The sequence below is a fragment of the Rhipicephalus sanguineus genome, chromosome 9 (assembly GCF_013339695.2).
Source record: "Rhipicephalus sanguineus isolate Rsan-2018 chromosome 9, BIME_Rsan_1.4, whole genome shotgun sequence".
Taxonomy (NCBI): Eukaryota; Metazoa; Arthropoda; class Arachnida; order Ixodida; family Ixodidae; genus Rhipicephalus; species Rhipicephalus sanguineus.
The window spans coordinates 83348273-83366169 of record NC_051184.2 but is presented as its reverse complement, the minus strand read 5'-3'; the positions used below and the strand labels follow the sequence as shown (position 1 = coordinate 83366169).

The 17897-nt window shown below is 51.8% G+C and overlaps 1 protein-coding gene across 1 annotated transcript in view; it reads left to right on the top strand.

Moving 5' to 3' along the window:
• The window catches only part of LOC119405967 (uncharacterized), a 76769-nt gene that overhangs the window by 46300 nt on the left and 12572 nt on the right, over window positions 1-17897 (top strand). The window lies entirely within an intron of this gene.

The following is a 17897-nucleotide window of genomic DNA, read 5'->3' as shown; positions in this document are numbered from 1 at the left end:
ATATCCGGAAACGAGCAGGATGTACATTTGTAAAGGCTACATTTTACTGAATTACCGATGAAGGCTTCGAAACTGTCATGTATATAAACGTACCGCGGCAGCGAAGGCCTCTTAACAGATTGACAAGTTTTGCTATAAGTACCAACAATGGAGTGCACTAACTACATACAGAAGTTCCCGAGGTCCCTGACCACGGAGTAGTAATTAACTACCTGAATTATGAGCGGAATAAAATGCGCTAAATGACTTGGTCGGTTACATGTACAATCCGATCAGTGCTACTATGTATAATGGAATGAATCGATTGCATGTGTTGCAAGGGCTGTTTGGAATATAAACACATATAATGTAAACTCTTAGGTCGTACCGTGGTGGCTTAGCAGCAATATTGTTGCCCCGCCACGGTGGTCTAGTGGTTATGGCGCTCTACTGCTGGCCCGAAGGCCGCGGGATCGAATCGCGGCCGGGGCGGCTGCATTTTCGATGGAGGCGAAAATGTTTGTGGCCCGTGTACTTAGATTTAGGTGCACGTTAAAGAACCCCAGGTGTCAGAATTTCCGGAGCCCTCCACTACGGCGTCTCTCACAAACATATCGTGGTTTTGGGACGTTAAACCCCAGATAATATTATTATAGCAGCAATAATGCTGCGCCGCTAAGCGAAAGGGCGCCGGTTTGATTTCCGGGCAGATATCGATGGGCAAGAAATGCTAGAAACATTGGTGCGGGTATTCTTAGGTGAGCGTTAAAGAACTCCGTGTGGTCAAAACTGATGCCGAGTCACCATGACACCACGGTAAAAATGCCTCATAACGACGTCGTAGGTTCACCAAGTAAACTTCAAAATATTGAACTCTTAGAGACTAAAAGTTCGGCAGATCCCACGCATTGTGAGAATCATTGTGGGAATGCCGCATTTTTCCTCTGTGCCAAGCGTTACGAGGCCAATCGACGTCGTCCTACCCTACCGGCAGAGTAGCAATTAACTACCTGAATTGAGCGGAATAAAAGGAGATAAATCACTTGGTTGGTTACATTTACAATCTGATGAGTGCTACAATGAAATGAATTGATTGCAAGTTGAGTACTTGGGTGCATATCGTGGGATTTCCAGGCACGCCGAATACATTACCGTGTGAAAGGTGCTCATGGTACGACATAATACTCACGTACAGACATCACTCTCTCCACAGTGCAGTGCACATTACGGGGGAATGATCTTCGTATTATTGAGAAGCGGTTGTGGGAGTATTCGAGAAACTCTATGCTATAATATAATACGACACTGGAAGTTGTAAAGGAGTACGGCTACTTAGGACAGGTAGTAACCACGGAGCCGAACCATGAGAGTGAAATAACTAGAAGAATAAAGATGGGATGGGGCTCATTCGGCAAGCATTATAAAATCGTGAATGGTAGTCTACCACTATGACTTGTGGGGGTGCCATATCACCCCTGTAAAGGCTATTGCCGTAACTTCGGCGCGGCCGCTGTGTTTGGAACGCACGTGCTTGGCGTAAGCCGAGGCGTTCGTCCAAGGTCAGTGATGCGCTTTGCTGTAACCCGAGTTTAGCGCGGTGGTGGTGGTGGTGAAAAGCATTTATTTACAAGGAGAGGCGTGGGACCTCTTTAGAGGTTCCTACAGATTAGGTGGAGTCTCTATTCCGGGACCCCATTGGTTGAAGCCGCCGCCCTAGCTCTCTGTACCGCGGCCGGACTCGACTCTCCCTCTCCTCCGCTCTCTCCTTACGGCCTTCGCAACGCGACGGGAGCGAATGGAATTTTTCCTTGGCGAGTTGTTCTACGGCGCGCCGCACGAGGTCGCCACCAGCTCACCGTCTCTGCGCGCGCGAGCTAGGCTGAGTGCTGTCATTTCTTAACTGGCACCTGCCTCGATTGGTGATTCGTCGTGCGCGCTGCTTTTATCAGATTCGTCGATGATGCCCACGACATGAGTGTCGACTTGCATCCTGCAACCCTGGTCTGTTTTTGTGGGCGCAGTTATCACGCCACGTCTGCGTTCGACAGCGGCGTCTGAAGGAACTCGTCTGTGCGCGCCAGCTTCTGCTGAACTTGTGAGCTTTCTCCATGGGATTGATGTAGGCGTCAACGTGTTGTTTCTTCCTGCTGCTTAGGGCGCGATCGCTGTAGCCATGGTGTACTGTTGTGTGCCCTTCTGCAGATCTCAACAGGGAAAAACGCCAGGTGTTTCCTTTCACCAATTTCCTAGCGATGCGGAACTGTGTTCTAAGTGGCGAAAGAACATTTCGCGTGAAAATCTCGTCATCAACGACAAGTCCGCGTCAACTGTGGTGTGTAGCAAACACTTCAACGAAAGTGACTATGTCCCCGGATGCCGAATACGGAAGTTGCTTGCTGGAGCTGTGCCAACCGTCTTTGAACTATATCCGTCGTACATGCTGCCTGCTGCAAAGAGACCGCGTAAGGACCCAGCATGCCGTCGCCCCCCAACTCCTAGAAATCCTTTAAAGCGAAAAGCAGAGTCGCCGCTGCCTGGCCATGAAGACTTTGGTGCGCTGGAGGAGGTAACCGACATGCGAACATGTGTTTCAACACAAACTAACAATAACGACGCTAAACGAGGTAGTCGCTATCTCTGCATGGTCAAAAGGCTTCGGACTCAGGTCGCTTACCAAAGTTCAAAGTGCGGCGGGCTCCTGAGACAGCTTGCTGTACAAGAAGATAAGATGAAAGCGTACAACGACGACAAACATTATGCTGCTGTCAAGAGGATCGTTGCCGATTCACAGACAGGTGATAAGAAAGCTGTTTTTCTCCGTCACCAGATCGAAATCTGTGGCAGTAAACGACCATCTTATTCAGAAGAACTTGTGAGAGAGTGCGTGATTTGGCGCTTCGTTTCGCCAAAGGGTTATGACCACGCTCGAAAATCTGACCTCTTGACACTGCCGGCGAAGTGCACACTTCAAAGGTATGTGGGCCCTAGCCCAACGTCGTCAGGTATGAGCCCTGTCATGTAGGAGAGGCTGATCTTTGAGGCATCGATGCTCAGCAGAAAACAGCACATGGCATCGTTGATCATAGACGAAGCTGCCATTAAGCCAAAGTGTGTCTACGACAGAAAGGCCGACACAGTTTTCGGTCTCAAAGACAAGCCCGACAACAGTGCAGCATGCAGCTCCACAGACACGCTTGCAAATAGAGTACTGTGCTTCGTTCTGCATGGTGTGGCTAATTCATACAGAATACCATGTGCCTACTATTTCACCAAACAACTGAGTGGAAGAGACCTGTTTACCTGGACCAAGGAGGTAATCTGTGCTGTGGAGACTTGTGGATTTGAAATTGTCAGAGTCGTTACAGATAATTACTCGGCAAATGTCACAATGTTTAAACACATGGGAAATGGATGTTTGTCTACAGTAGTACCCCATCCTCATGATTCAGATAGAGTGATTTTCCTGAGTTTTGACCCTTGTCATATTCTCAAAAATGTACGCAGCCAGTTCCTGGAGCGCGAGCTTACAGACGGCGCAGGGGTCATTACTAGGAAGTTTGTCCAGATACTGTACGAATATCAGAAGGACAAAACCGTGAAGTTGGCCAGAAACCTAACAAGGAAGCACGTTTACCCGTACAACTTAGAAAAGATGAACGTGCTTCGCGCTGTTCAGACATTCTCTCTGCAAGTGACTGCAGCTTTGTCTCACCTCCAAGAAAACCGCCGCGGCGACCCAGCCCTTTACAGTTTCAGAGAAGTCACCCCAACAAGAAGTCACCCCAACTGTTCATGAAGATGATGAAGCAATGGTTCGACATCCATGACACAGTGTACAGCGGGAGTGAGAACAAGAGGCCCATCTCTGAGGAAAATGACCCCAGAATGGTATGGCTGGAGAAGGATTTCACCTGCTACGTAAAGAATGTTCAGGAGGCCTCAATCGCATCAGGAAAAGGTGAATTGACAAATGAAACGTACCGCGCCTTGCTCTTCACCACGAAGGCAACAGTGGAGACTACAAAGTTCCTCTTAGGGCAGGGTATCAAGTATGTTCTGACGAGGAACTTCAACAGCGACCCAGTTGAAGCTCTCTTCGGACGGCTCAGGTCCATGTGTGGGGGTAATGATGTGCTTGATGCAAGGGCTGTCACAATTGCCCTTGATAACATCGTCAAAGAAAAGGCCATCCGCCCAAGGCAGGTCCGGCTGATGTCAGAGACTGAAGCTGAAGAGCTCGCTGCAGCCGTACCACAGGAAGTGACTGAACAGCTGGAGAACCTGAAAGGACACCCTTCAGATCCATCCCCTTCAGTGACATACTCCGGTCTGGCGTATGTGGGGGGGGGGGGGGGTACCTGGTGAAACTCATTAGCGAGTTAGGCTGTGATGCATGCTTGATGATGGTGACGACGACTAACGAAGAAGACCCTCTGTTCACTTTGTTGCACGAACAGGACAAAAGTAGACTACATTACCCAAATCGTGTGTTCGTGGCACTTTTGGACAATATTGTGGTTTTCTTTGAAACGGCTGCGAAGCACCTACCACGGACAAAAGTGCACGAAGTGCTGCAACTTCTTGTTACACCGTACCTCGAACAATCGCCCATTTTAAACTGCCCAGAGGATGTTGGCAACGGTCACAGAAGCCGTACAGCTAGTGTGATTGCTGACAGGTTTCTCAGGCTGTTTCTAGTTAATCACACCAAAATGGTAACAGAAAAAAACGAGAAACCAGTTGCTTACGTGCACAAGCCATCGAGAAAGCATTTTAGGCTTTAATGCACATGATAATAAGTTTGTCGGCACCAAAATGTGCAAGAGTGCTTTATATTGATCAGAAAATAAAGTTTGAATCTGTGAATACCTTTGTAGCCTCACAGCATTCTTATCCCATAACTTCACGTGCGCATTAAATAACCATATAGCCTAAGTAACGACGTGTGCTGAATAATTGTGAGTGTTGGGTTCATCATCCCCTTTTATTTTTCCAGCGTCGTCTGCTGCTAGCTTACGTCTTCCAGGAGAGGCTCTAAGCCGTTCCGTCCGCATTATATGATACTACGATGTTGACTACTAGCGCTCAAAATGAATATCAAGCTTAAAATAACAGATAAATTGGGTCCGCCAGCTGAGGTTACACAGATATTGCTGGCATGCAGCCTGCTGGAGCGCATCCGTCAATGCGTTTTGCGGAGGCGAAACGGTGAGCTGACAGCGCCACCACAGAGCTGCGGCGGTAGGCGGCAACATCCATCATTGCAAAGGCCGTAAGGGGGGAGCGGAGGAGAGAGTCGAGTCCGGCCGTGTCTGTACCAATGCCTGTTGGGCCTGAAGGTCTGAGCAGCCGAGCAGGGCCGCCTCCCAGTCCTCTCGGGTAGGGTTCTGGTGAGGAGTAAGGGCTGAGTTGTTTTGACAGGCCCACACCATGTGGTAGGTGTCCGCCACCTCCCCACAGTGCTGGTACTGTCCTGTGACCGTAGGGTCGAAATGTTTTATGATTGCAGGACATAACATTGTGTTAGTCTGGAGTCTTAACAGGATGCGCTCATCTGCTTTCTTCAACCCCCTTGCAGGAGGAGGGTAGCGGCGATGAATTTCCTTATAATATTCCAGAATTTCCATATACCTGAGGAGAGGGTAACCCTCCCCGTCTGTCTCTATTGGGATTGACGGAGGAAACCCGGAAATGAGCGCTCGGGCAGCCGCATCTGCAGCCTCATTTCCCCGCAATCCCTGATGACCCGGAGTGCAACAAATACGTTTCGCGTGATTGTCCGCGTCCCTTATGCAGTTTCGCAGTATTTTGTAGGCTAAGGGTGAGATGTACCCTGCTACGTAGTTGCGACACGCGCCCCGCGAATCCGTAATAATGCATCTGGAATTACTGTGAGAGGCCGCAAGGGCAATGGCGACCTCTTCAGCCTGTGTTACAGTATACGCCCTAAAGGATACCCCATCCACCTGTGTTCCTTCGTGAATAGCAGCGGCTGTGTACCACCCCTCAGGGTTTGGGCCAGCAACGTCCACGTAGTAGACACCTGGCTTCTGTCCATATTGTAGCTCCAGCGCCCGAGCGCGCGCCTCACGTCGTGCGGTGTGTTCATCTCTGTCCATTTTAGTGGGGAGAGGTCGAACCAGAAGGGCTGTGCGCCACAGTTCTGGTACCTTGACCCGCTCCTGTCGGTGGAAGTCATGTTTTATATGCAGTCGCGCAAGTAGACTTTGGCCAGAGTTTGTTTGGGCCAACCGTGTATACTGGTTGAGGAGATGGGCTTCCCTAAGCTCCTGATATGAGTTCACCACACCCAAAGCCTTGAGACGGCTGTTGGATGTAGAGGTCGGAAGATCGAGAGCCCTCTTTAACGTCTTCCTAATGACTGCTTCGATTTTTTCTTCCTCATGTTTGCGGAGGTAGAGGCAAGGGACGGAGTACATGACCCTGCTGGTTACAAAAGCGTGCGCCAGCCGCAACGCAACGCACATATAAACGGCAGTGAGGTCTCTTTTGGGTGTAGCAGCGCGCGCGGATGGACGTGTCTTCGCGATGGGTCCGGGGACGGTACCGCGGCTCGCTGCCCTCGGACCCTCATGGTGAGTCGTGCATCTGCGGCACCGCCTTCGCATTTGTGTTGTATTATGTTGTGTTATTGTATGTCTTATTGTATGTCTTATTGTATGTCTTATGCTATATTGTAATGTATGTCTTACATTGTCTCGAGTGTGCGTGTTGTTTCCCAGTATTCATTGTCAGCGCATAAGTTTAGCGTGTTAAGTGTTACGTGTTACTAATTCGACCGGCGAGCTCGCGATATATGTTTTAAAGTGTGTTAATAAACGTACATGTTTGTTGCCCGACCGCGTGAACTGTGTCCGTGTGTTCCGAGGGCGGCGGCGTTTATCGCCTCAGACCCCACAGACTCAAGAGGAAGGTATATAACAGCTGCATCTTACCGGTACTTACCTACGGAGCGGAAACCTGGAGAATTACAAAGAAGGTTCAACTTATATTTAGGACGACGCAGCGACCGATGGAAAGGAAAATGATAGGTGTAACCTTAAGAGACAGGAAAAGAGCAGAGTGGGTCAGGGAACAAACGGGGGTTAAGGATATCGTACATGAATGCCCTGCCACGGTAGTCTAGTGGTTATGGCGCTCTACTGCTGGCCCGAAGGTCGCGGGATCTAATCGCGGCCGAGGCGGCTGCATTTTCGATGGAGGCGAAAATGTTTCAGGCCCATGTACTTAGATTTAGGTGCACGTTAAAGAACCCCAGGTGGTCGAAATTTCCGGAGCCCTCCACTACGGCGTCTCTCATAATCATATCGTGGTTTTGAGACGTTAAACCCCAGATATTATTGACATCATAGTTGAAATCAAGAAGATATGGATATGGGCCGGGCACGTAGCACGTCAAAAGGATAACCGGTGGTCATTAAGGGTAACTGACTGGATTCCAAGAGATGGCAAACGCGTGGGGGGGAGACAGAAAATTAGGTGGGTAGATGAGATTAAGAAGTTTGTAGGTATAACGTGGCAGTAGGAAGCACAGGACCGGGTTGATTGGCGGAACATGGGAGAGGCCTTTGCCCTGCTGTGGGCGTACACAGGCTGATGATGATAATACTATATTTTGCGGGGCCACACAACGACATATATAATCATTATCACATTGTTATAAAAGCGGATCGCCAACACTAATCACAGTTGTCTTTGCCCCGACATGACGCTTCTATATGGTCTTCATACAAAATCGTTTCAAGCACTAATATGTCTGTGCGGAAGAATACTCTACTGCCATGCAGAATGCCCAGGTTTGATTCTAGGTCAAGCAGCTAATTGTACTCTTTGTTTCCATAGGGATTTCTTGCTCATCGACGACGCCGCTGATGCCGGTACAGGATCTCGTGCGACAGAGGCGCGTTATTGCTTTAAGATTTCCAGAGTACAGCCTCCAGCATTTTTAATATTATCGCGCGAGCGTCGACCGCGCGCAGTATCAGCGCCTTACAACGGATAATCTGCGAGACTGGCAGCAGTACGCTCAGGCGCACGAAGCAGCGCTAGCGCAAGCGTCGTCTGCCAGGCTGTTCCTTTCAGGATGAAACACTCCCTTTCTTTGTTAAAGGCGCCCGGAGTGCACACAATCAGAGATAGACACGTCACGGACGTTTAGCTTTTTTTTTATTTCCGCGTTTGCGTTCAACAGCAGTTGAGCAGCAGTTGAGCAGTTTCTTTGACTGCAATCACAGGAAAGATCAAGAGAACATGAATCGGTAGATCACGGTTTAAGTTGTGCGCATGGTTTTGTTAACAACGCTTTTGTTTTCCTTTATTTTATCTAAGGAGACTAATACAGTCCTTGTGGTAGGGCGTGCATCGTCCTGAAAGGAACAGCGTGGCAGACGACGCTTGCGCTAGTGCTGCTTTGTGCGCCTGCGCGTACTGTTGCCGGTCTCGCAGATATCGCCGTTGTAAGGCGCTGATACTGCCTGCGGTCGACGCTCGCGCGATAATATTAAAAATGCTGGAGGCTGTACATTCTGCTACCTGCGTTACAGACTGAATCACCTGTGGCACATACCCGCTTACAAGGGGCTGTGGCATGCGGGTATGTGCCAGGCGTCACCGGTGAAAAGGGTTTCGCGACGTACGCGGTAGGAAATCGACGTTATTCATGCAATGACCCGTTATTAAATGCGAAACATTTCTTAGCGGACCTCTGCCACTTTGAGCGTTTCTATCTACGTATCTATCTATCTATCTATCTATCTAGCCGCCTACGTCTGGGTGCTCTCATGATCGCCTCTTTAATTTGGTGTGGACCGAAATTGGAATGGGAGGGTAATAGGATTTGGCGAATATGATTGTCGCGTCATGACATAAATAACGTGAAAATCCTGTCACGTACGTCGTCAAACCCTTTCCTCCAGACCCGTGTGGCACATACCCGTTTACCACGGGCCTCGGTGTACGGGTATGCGCCACAGGTGATTGACAGTTTATATCTAACCAGGAACGGCGAGAACAGATATTGGTAACTTAAATGCGAGGGCGTTAAGAAAAACCGACATCGGCAGCGTTGACCCGACGAATGGAAAGAATGAAAATTGGGATCCCAGCAGGAATCGAACCCAAGCATTCTGCGTGGCAATCAGGTATTCTACCACAGAGCCACGCCAAGTCTCTAAACTGCTTTGGAAAAACAGCCTATGCAGACGTAATATCGGTGCAACGTCAATTGTGGTTGTGGTGCTTGCTATCTAATTTTACAAGCAAGCAATAAACACTACATGATATTCCGACGATATGTACTCCTATGATACAGGCGTCATATCAGATTAACGTCTGTGGTTCCAGTGTTGACTCCGCTTTTATAGCAGTCTAATAAACATTACATTTGTATTATTAGGAATAAATAAGCTATATCGAAGCATTGCTCGACCCCTGAGGAGTATAACGAAAGTTACGTATGATATTCACATCACCGCACCGTAAAGTGCACTTAGACCGCCAGACCGACGCTGTGTGCTCTCCATTTCTTGCGAGGCTGGGCGATGGGCTCATGCTGACCGAGCATGATGCCAGACTGATTGACAGCCGCTTTGTAGACTAGGCTACGTAGGCCACATACGCCCAGGTAGTCTACGAATACGACAAGCGCCATCCACTGATGTTGGTCCACGTAGGACTATCCAGGCCTAGCAGCCTCGGCGGCCCATACCTCTCCAACGCAAAAGATGACTTCAGGTTCCGACATGTCGCCGGCTAGATAGGACGCCGCGTGCGACTTTCACCGGATGAAATCATGAGGATACCAAACCATAATACTTGCCCTAATCACAGAAAGCGCTAAGTGCTTGCTACCTGATTACTTGCAGCTGTGTGTATTTAAATTTCAGCTATTTTACTGTGCATCAACGGTTCTGCTAAAATTGCCTGCGTAATGCAAAAACCGCCTGAACTAGAACTGATGTGTCAACTGGAGGGCAGTTCGATGGTCTACAGGCTGGGTGCGTAGCACGCCGGGCCTGTCTGACGGATTTGCCGCAGCGAGCATCTGATCATTGCTGCTCGAAACCGCATGTTTAACGCTACGGGAGTTTCAAAACGTGTTCCGCCAGTCAGCGTTACGTGCTCGGTAATGAACGCAGAATTACTTCCTAATTGGAAAGCAAGCACGTCTTTGTGGCGTTCAACTTCCAAGTCAGCAGCGCTTGGGCCACTGTCGCGCGATCAGACAGACATAGGATACTTGCTCAGACTGTAGCCGTGCGCAGCTCGCTTCTTTCTGATGTTGAAGTTTTGATTAGTACCTCGACACTAGAATCTCTAAAAGCATGCTTACGCACGCTTTTCCCAACGTGGAATGTTTCTCAACAACAAAACCGTTCGTGCGGCACAGGTGAAGTGCATTTAGCAACAGAACGGCGTGGTTTGTGGCCGCAACTATACTTTTCGTCACTTTAGCGCTTTCTCTTTCGCTTCTCGAGCACGGTTTCCCGGCCTATATTCCGCGCCACGTTTTTTTAGTCTTCTGTTGGTGGTATGCGGTACTCTATAAAATCTACAACAAGCTGCGCTGCATGCATCGCATGAGAACAATTGTGCTTTTATTTGATCTCACATTATTGTGCATTGAATTCACCTAAAGTGGCTTACGAATGGGAAAAACTTTAGAGCTCCAGGAGACGGGAAGTGCAACTCGCTCATCGTGAGTTGGCAGCAGCATCTTCATCGTCATTGTCACTATCGATGCTTTCACTACCTTGAGCGCCCAGTGAAAAATCCTGTTCGTCAGTATCGGCCTTTTCAACATCACTGACAAAATCAAGCTGAAGCACTTCCTCTGAGAGCACTCGATTTCATGTCACCGTGTTTACATTAAACGAAACGTGTCTGGGCTCTGGAGCTTTTTTTTGCCAGTTTCTCTCGAAGGTGCGGACATGGGGGTACTGCGGACATATATTTTCATCTGGAGTTAAAAACGCCAAACAACAAGAAAATTGCTTGCTGCCCATCAACAATGTACAAAACAAGCGCCTTCTGCGACGCGGCCTGTATTCGGTTGTAGTTCCCGATAGCTGTGGACGATATGGCGCCCCCAATCGCTCACACTATTCATCACAGCGGTTTTCTGTCTCGTTTTAAAGTATCAGGTCTCATTTTAAAGTAACAGGTCTTATTTTAAAGTATCGCCTATAAATTACGAAGGCCCTGCATTGTTTAGTTATCAAAGAGGACATCGCGAGCTTACGCGAGTCCTCATGTACGATGCTATGAGTTTCATGCACTACAATATCACCATCGAATGATACGTAAAAGCAAAACAGTGTAAATTTCGGCACAAAAGGTCACACAATAGCACTTCACTAACCCACGTAACTACGTTTGAGATCGACGTGGCTAACCTCGCGGATCTGAAATACGTACGTTGTGGGCCATCTTTGGCAGCGTGACTTGCCCATAGTGCTTTACTACGTATTTTCGTGAAAACTTCGCGTCATGCAAGAAAGAATACTATTTGTCTTTTAACGGAGGGCCCCGCTTGTTCAGTGATGCACAAAACGTCAAAGTTATAGTGTTTATTTCTTGCCTCTACGTTAACAATCAGGTTAACGTAGAGGCAAGAAATACAGCCGAACAAAAAACAGCCGAACAAGGGAGCGGCTGCCAGTTATACGTCTGCTAACCCTCCTCTCGAAAGTTCTCCTTACATCTATTTTGTGGCGTGGCATTCTATGGGCATTGCGTAGAGCTAAGGCATATTTGAAGCACTTCCAAACCCTTGAAATGTAGGATATGTGCCTTAGTATTCAAATGATCGTAAGTGAAGCGCGTCGTAGGTATACAGCAATCAATTAGCTGTAAACGCTGCGAGGTAACACGGAATCTATAACTGCGGTGGCTGCACTTCCTACTGCGGCTTCACTTCACTGATGGAGCCAATACTGGTAGGCAACTGAAGGCCAATACAAACCGAGAAAGAATCGGAAGATCGGAATGAAATATCGTGAAAAAGCACTCAAGCACGCTGATACATACTATTGAACAACATATTAGGTGCCGGCGGTACTACTCTCGGAACTGAAAACATCATGCTGTCATAGTGAAGGAGCCAGTGGAGTAGCCAGGGGGGCTGAGCGGGCTACAGCACCCCCCCCCCCCCCTCCGCCCCCGAAATTTTTTCGTACCGTCATGTACCGCCGACGAAAAGAGCCACCTGCGCCGGAAATTATCTGGATTTTTTCTAGAGTTTCCTTGCACAGTCAAAAAGACATCATTTGTAGCGGGTCGTTTAAAGATTCCAACCCATTACAAAGGAATCAGCCATAATTCTTCATCGTTATCAGCCGTCGCATGAACAGAGTGCACATAATGCCTCAAATATGGTTCCTCGCTTCTGCGCAGTATGACGAATAATGTCGTGGTGGGTGCTTCCCAACTTCACAAAAATGATAATTTGTGCCGTAGTGGGTACGTTGCTAGTGTACTTTTCTTAGTAGCCACAAGAGGGATCATAACGGGTTCTAGAAATACCACTCTTCCAGCTTTCGCTGTGAATGTGCTGCGCTTTCGGCGCAGGACTGGCGTTTTTTAGATGCGAAGTATCTTAAGGCGGAGCTCAATCCGGTGGTGGTGGTGGTGGTGTGCGGCGTGACCACCCTTACTGCGCATGCGCATACCCTCTCCACACACCTCCTCTCCCCTCCCTCCCCTCTCCACTTTTCCTCTCCCATACCCCTCTCCCCTCCCCCTTTCAACTCTTCCTCTGAAACGCGGCTAGACATGCCGAAATTCTCTCCTGCGCAACGCCGCGATGAGCTCGAGCGCATGCGCGTCCCCTCCCCTTCTCCCTCCTCTCCTACGCTGCCCCACTCTCGCCCGCCTGTCGACCGCGTTCCCCGCTCGCCCTGTGAGAGAGAGAGAGAAGCAACTTTTTAAAGTGAAAATATTTTCACAGAGGGATGGCGGTCAGGCCGTGCCTGGCGGCCACCTCCTCGGCTCGTTGTATGGCCCGGAGCTGTACTTCGAGGCTCGTACTGCGGAGTACACTTTCCCACGCCTCGGGCGAGGGAGTGGTCAGGAGATCAGGCGGGGGTGGATCCTCGCTGCAGTCCCATAATATGTGAGAGAGGGAGGCGACGGAGCCACACTGCGAGCAGTGTGGACTGAACAGATCGGGGTAAATGTGTGTGTACACCTGTGGGCACGGGAAGGAGTTCGTTTGGAGGCGACGCCACGCGATCTCTTGTGGTTTCGTGAGTTTGGGATGCGGCGGTGGTTTCGTTCGACGCCCGAGGCGATAGTGCTTGGCTATTTCGTGATAGGAGGTCAGGGGCTCGCCGAGGTCCCGGGGTTCGTGGGCGCGGCCCACCACTCGGTGACGAATTCTCGAGCTTGTCGGTGGGCGGCCTCGTTCCCCGTGTTTCCCGCGTGCGCAGGTACCCAGGATGAGAGATATGGGAGGTGGATCCCTCGTCTTCGAAGTGGCGAGGGACTGAAGGAGCCTTAAGGTACCGGGAGCAACGGTACCGCGAGCGAAATGGGAGATCGCGGTTTTCGAGTCACTGAGAATCGTGGTGAACCCGGAGGTCACCGCGAGAGCTATGGCCGCTTCCTCGGCTTCGGCAGGGTGGAGGGCACGGACGGAGCCGGCTACTCGTAAGACTGCGTTGGTGTCGAGGGGGGTGCGAGTGGCCATTACGCTGAGTGCGTACGCGCTTGGTTGAGAGGGGTAGCGTGCCGCGTCCACGTAGGCCGCATCGGGCCGCGAGGCGTAGGCGTCGTTTAAGGCTTGGGCTCGTGCACGCCGTCTACCGTCGTGATGTCCAGCAAGCATATTTTTCGGCAGTGGCTTGATGAAAAAACGTCGACGTAAAGGCGGCGGTATTGAGGCCGGGTCTGCGCCCGATGGCGAGGCGGTGAGGCCGATGCGAGCGAGTATCCAGCGGCCGGTCTTGCTGCCGCGAAGTCGCTGGATTTGTGCTGTACGGTGTGCTTCGATGAGTTCGTCGACGGTGTTGTGGATGCCAAGGCTGAGGACATTCGATGTAGAAGTCGTACGGACGAGGCCAAGAGCCGTCTTGTACACTTTGCGGATGAGTCGGTCGACTCTGTCCCTCTCGGATCCAGTAGGCGAAGGTAGGGCAGCGCGTACGTGAGACGAGAGATGACGAAGGCGTGGATAAGCTGGAGCAGGTCTTGTTCTTTCAATTCCTTGCTTTCGAGCCGACACGCGAGCGATGAGGCGGGTCGTTTGAGTAACGGTGACGGTGAGGCGTTCTAGCGCGAATGGTGTTGCGCTGATTCGATTTGAACGAATAGGCCTAAAATGCGGATGTTGTCAACGTGTGGTACGGCTACACCGTTGACATAGACGTGGATGGCCGGTAGGGGAGGAGACTTATTCCTACGGCGGTCGGGAGGGCGAAGCAGTAAGAGCTCCGACTTGCTCTCCGAGCACGTGAGGCCCGCCTGCGTCGCGTGGCTAACGACGGCGGCGGCCGCACGTTGGAGGGTCTTCTCGATCTGTCCGTCTGAGCCCGTAGTCGTCCACAGCGTGACGTCGTCGGCGTAGATGGTATGACGGAGACCCGGGATCCGATCGAGTGAAGAAGGGAGCGTGCGCATGGCAAGGTAAATAGGAATGGAGACAAAACTAGCTCCTTGAGGGGGTGCCTCTGTCTCCGAGTGTGAGGCGTTTAGAAGTGCAGCCGCCGGCCAACGAAATTTGATGGGTGCGGTAGAGAGGAAGTCGCATACGTAGTTGTACGTCCGCTCGCCCGGGTGTCAATGGCGGCAAGGTTGGAGGCGATGGCCGTGTGTCGCACCGAGTCGAAGGCCTTGTGAAGATCAAGACCGAGCACGGCGCGAGTGCCGGCTTTCGGCGGGGTCCGAAGGAGGTCGTGGTGTATCTGCACGAGCGCGTCTTGCATAGATAGGTGGGCGCTGAAGCCGAGCATCGTGGGAGGGAAGAGGTCATTTTCTTCAGCGTAGGTCTGCAATCTGGCTAGGACAACGTGTTCTATCAGCTTGCCAAGACAAGAGGTGAGCGATATGGGGCGCAGGTTGGTGATGTCCACCTTCTTGCCTGGCTTGGGGATAAATAAGAGCTTCGCGTGCCTCCACTCTTGCGGTATGTGGCCCGAGCGCCAGCACTCGTTCGCGTACTGCGTGAGCGCAGCCACCGATTTGGCGTCCAGGTTTCGAAGGGACTTGTTGCTTACGCCGTAAGGACCAGGCGCCGAGGTTGTGCGTAGCTTCAGCATGGCCGCGTAGATTTCCGCTTCCGTAATATCTTCGTCCAGTGGGGGGTTCGGTTTGCCGCTGTACGGGGGCAATTTCTCCGGCGGCGCGTCTGGCGAGGCGAGGCTCACGTAACGAAGAACTAGCTCGTCGAGCAGCTCGGCGTCCGTGCCAGGGTAGCGATGTAGAAGCCGTTGCAGCTGTTTTTGTGCAGACAATTTTGACGAGCAGGGATCGAGCAATTGCCGCAGTAGGTGTCACGTTCTCTTGGAGCTCATCTGCCCATTGAGGCCGTCACACAGCTGGCCCCATTGCTGTTGCGCGAGGGCGAGGCTGTGGTTCTCGATTTCGCGCGCTAGAGTCTCGAGGCGGCGGCGTAGCTTCTTGTTGTGACGCTGCCGTCGCCACCTGCGCAAGAGGCCAGCGTGTGCGTCCCACATGTGGAGGAGGCGAGAGTCGGTTGTGTGCAAGTCGGCGGTGGTCTCCACCTCGCGGGTTGTGGCTTGCACGTGCTCTTGTAATGAGGTGATCCATTCGTTGATGTCGGTAATGGTGTCGGACGCTCTTTCTTCACGCAACTTGCGGAATTTCGGCCACTCGGTAATGCGAGCCGTGAGTTTCGGCTTCTTACTTAGGCGCGTCTCGATTGTGATTGCGAGGATGTTGTGGTCGCTGCCTGCCAAGAGTCCCGTATTGTCCCAAGTAGCGCGCGTCACGTTCTTGCATAACGTGAGGTCTGGCGAGGTGTCACGGCACACACTGTTGCCTATGCGTGTAGGCGGCTGCTGCGGGTCGTTAAGCAGGGTGAGGCGAAGGTCTTGTACTAGCGACCAGAGCTTTCTGCCTTTCGGGTCCGTGTGCACGTAACCCCAGTCTGGATGACGTGCGTTAAAGTCGCCGAGCAAGAGCAGCTGCGCGTCACCGACGAGAGCGATCGTCTCACTGAAGAGGTGGGAGAAGTCTGCCGCTTTCTCACGTGGGGAACTGTACACATTCAGGACGAACAGCGACCTGTCTGTGCGCTTGCGAGGGAGAATCTCAACGAGCGTGTGCTGAATGCCCGTGGCTTCTATTTCGTGCTGTACGGCCGTGAGGCCTTTGTGAACGAGCGTAGATGTGCAGGGGGAAGGGTGCGAACCGAGCTGATGGTAAGCCGCGTAACCGGGGAGAGTGGAGGAGGTGGATGTCTCTTGCAAGGCGATAACATCCGGGGCCGGTTCCGTCGCCTGTGGATCAGCTTGCAGTTTCTGTACGAGCTGCTGCAGGTGGCTCCGTTTCTTACGGTACCCCCTGCAGTTCCACTGCCACACGGTCAGTGTAGGACGCGCCATGATTAAGCCGTTCCGGGTTTGGGGCCCGCCTGCAGCGTGGCAGGTTGGCCGAACGTGGTCGAACGCTGGCGGCGCTCGAGGCGCGCGTTGATTTCGGCTGTGGTGGCCTCCGTGTAATTTTGAGGGTGTTTAGTGAAGTATTGGTGGCCTCCGTATAACTCTTGAGGGCGTTCAATGAGCTGTTCGTGTCCGCAATGGCCTGTTGCAGAGTGTTGAAACGGGCTTCGAATTTGGCGTCTAGGTCGTGAGAGCCGCGGATACTGCCTTCGAGACCGGCGCGGCGATTTCTATTTCCGCATGAAGCGACGCGGTAGACGTGTTTGCTTTACGCTTACCCGCGGGCTGCGATTGCGGCTGGGACGGCGGAGAGGTAGCTTCCATCGGTTGCGGCGCGGTTGCGGGTAGTTGCGCAATGGTTCTGTCTAGCTTTGCTTCTAATGATTGATGTATTGTGTAAGGTTTCCTATTTGGGACATTAATTTAGAGATCTGAGACTGCTGCGAGGACAGTTGTGCCTTAAGAGAGGAGTTCTCCCTGACCAGCTCCCTCACCTGTGCATCTGGCGACGACGTCGGCGACGCTTTGAGCGACTCCGGGGGTCCTTGGGCCCAGGCGAGCTTCTTGGACCGGGCGTGGACGAAGACGGTGACGATCCCTGGGATGAATTCGGCGAGCAGGGGAGGGGCGACGAGGACGAGTTGAAGCGGCTGGTCGAACGGGACCGTGATCGGGACCGCGTTCGGGACCTCGATCGGTACCGGCGACGGGTGTGGGATCTGGAGCGGCTGGTCTGTTCCTGCTGCTGCGGCTGGCCGGGAGGCGGGAGCGACCGCTCTTGTGACGGTGAGCGACTGTTGGCGGAGGATCGACGGCTGCTGCTGTGGTGGCTCCTGGTTGTGTGCTTGCTTCGGCGCGTTGTCGGATGGGATGGGCTTCTTAATAAAACGATATTTGCAGTTCGAACTGTTCGTTGCGTGACCGCCATTACAAACGATAGAGCGGGCAAGGCACGTCGGTTGGGTACCCTGTGGGGTCGGCGGGTGGTCCTGGCCACAACGGGAGCAGCGGTTGCGTTTTGGATGGGGGCAAACGTCAGTTCGGTGGCCGACCTTGCGACAGTTGAAACAAGCTTCTACTCTTGGGTAGAAGGGGTAGAGGCGAATGTAGACGCCGTGATAGAGTATCCATCGGGGCAAACAGTCTCCAAGCATGGTGACGAGTACGTGGTTGGTCCTTCCCATGCGGCGGCCGCCCACGACAGGCATGCTTGGGTTGCTCTCTTGCAAGTCCTTCAGGATTTCGTCATTAGTGAAGCTGTCGTAGGCATTGAACATG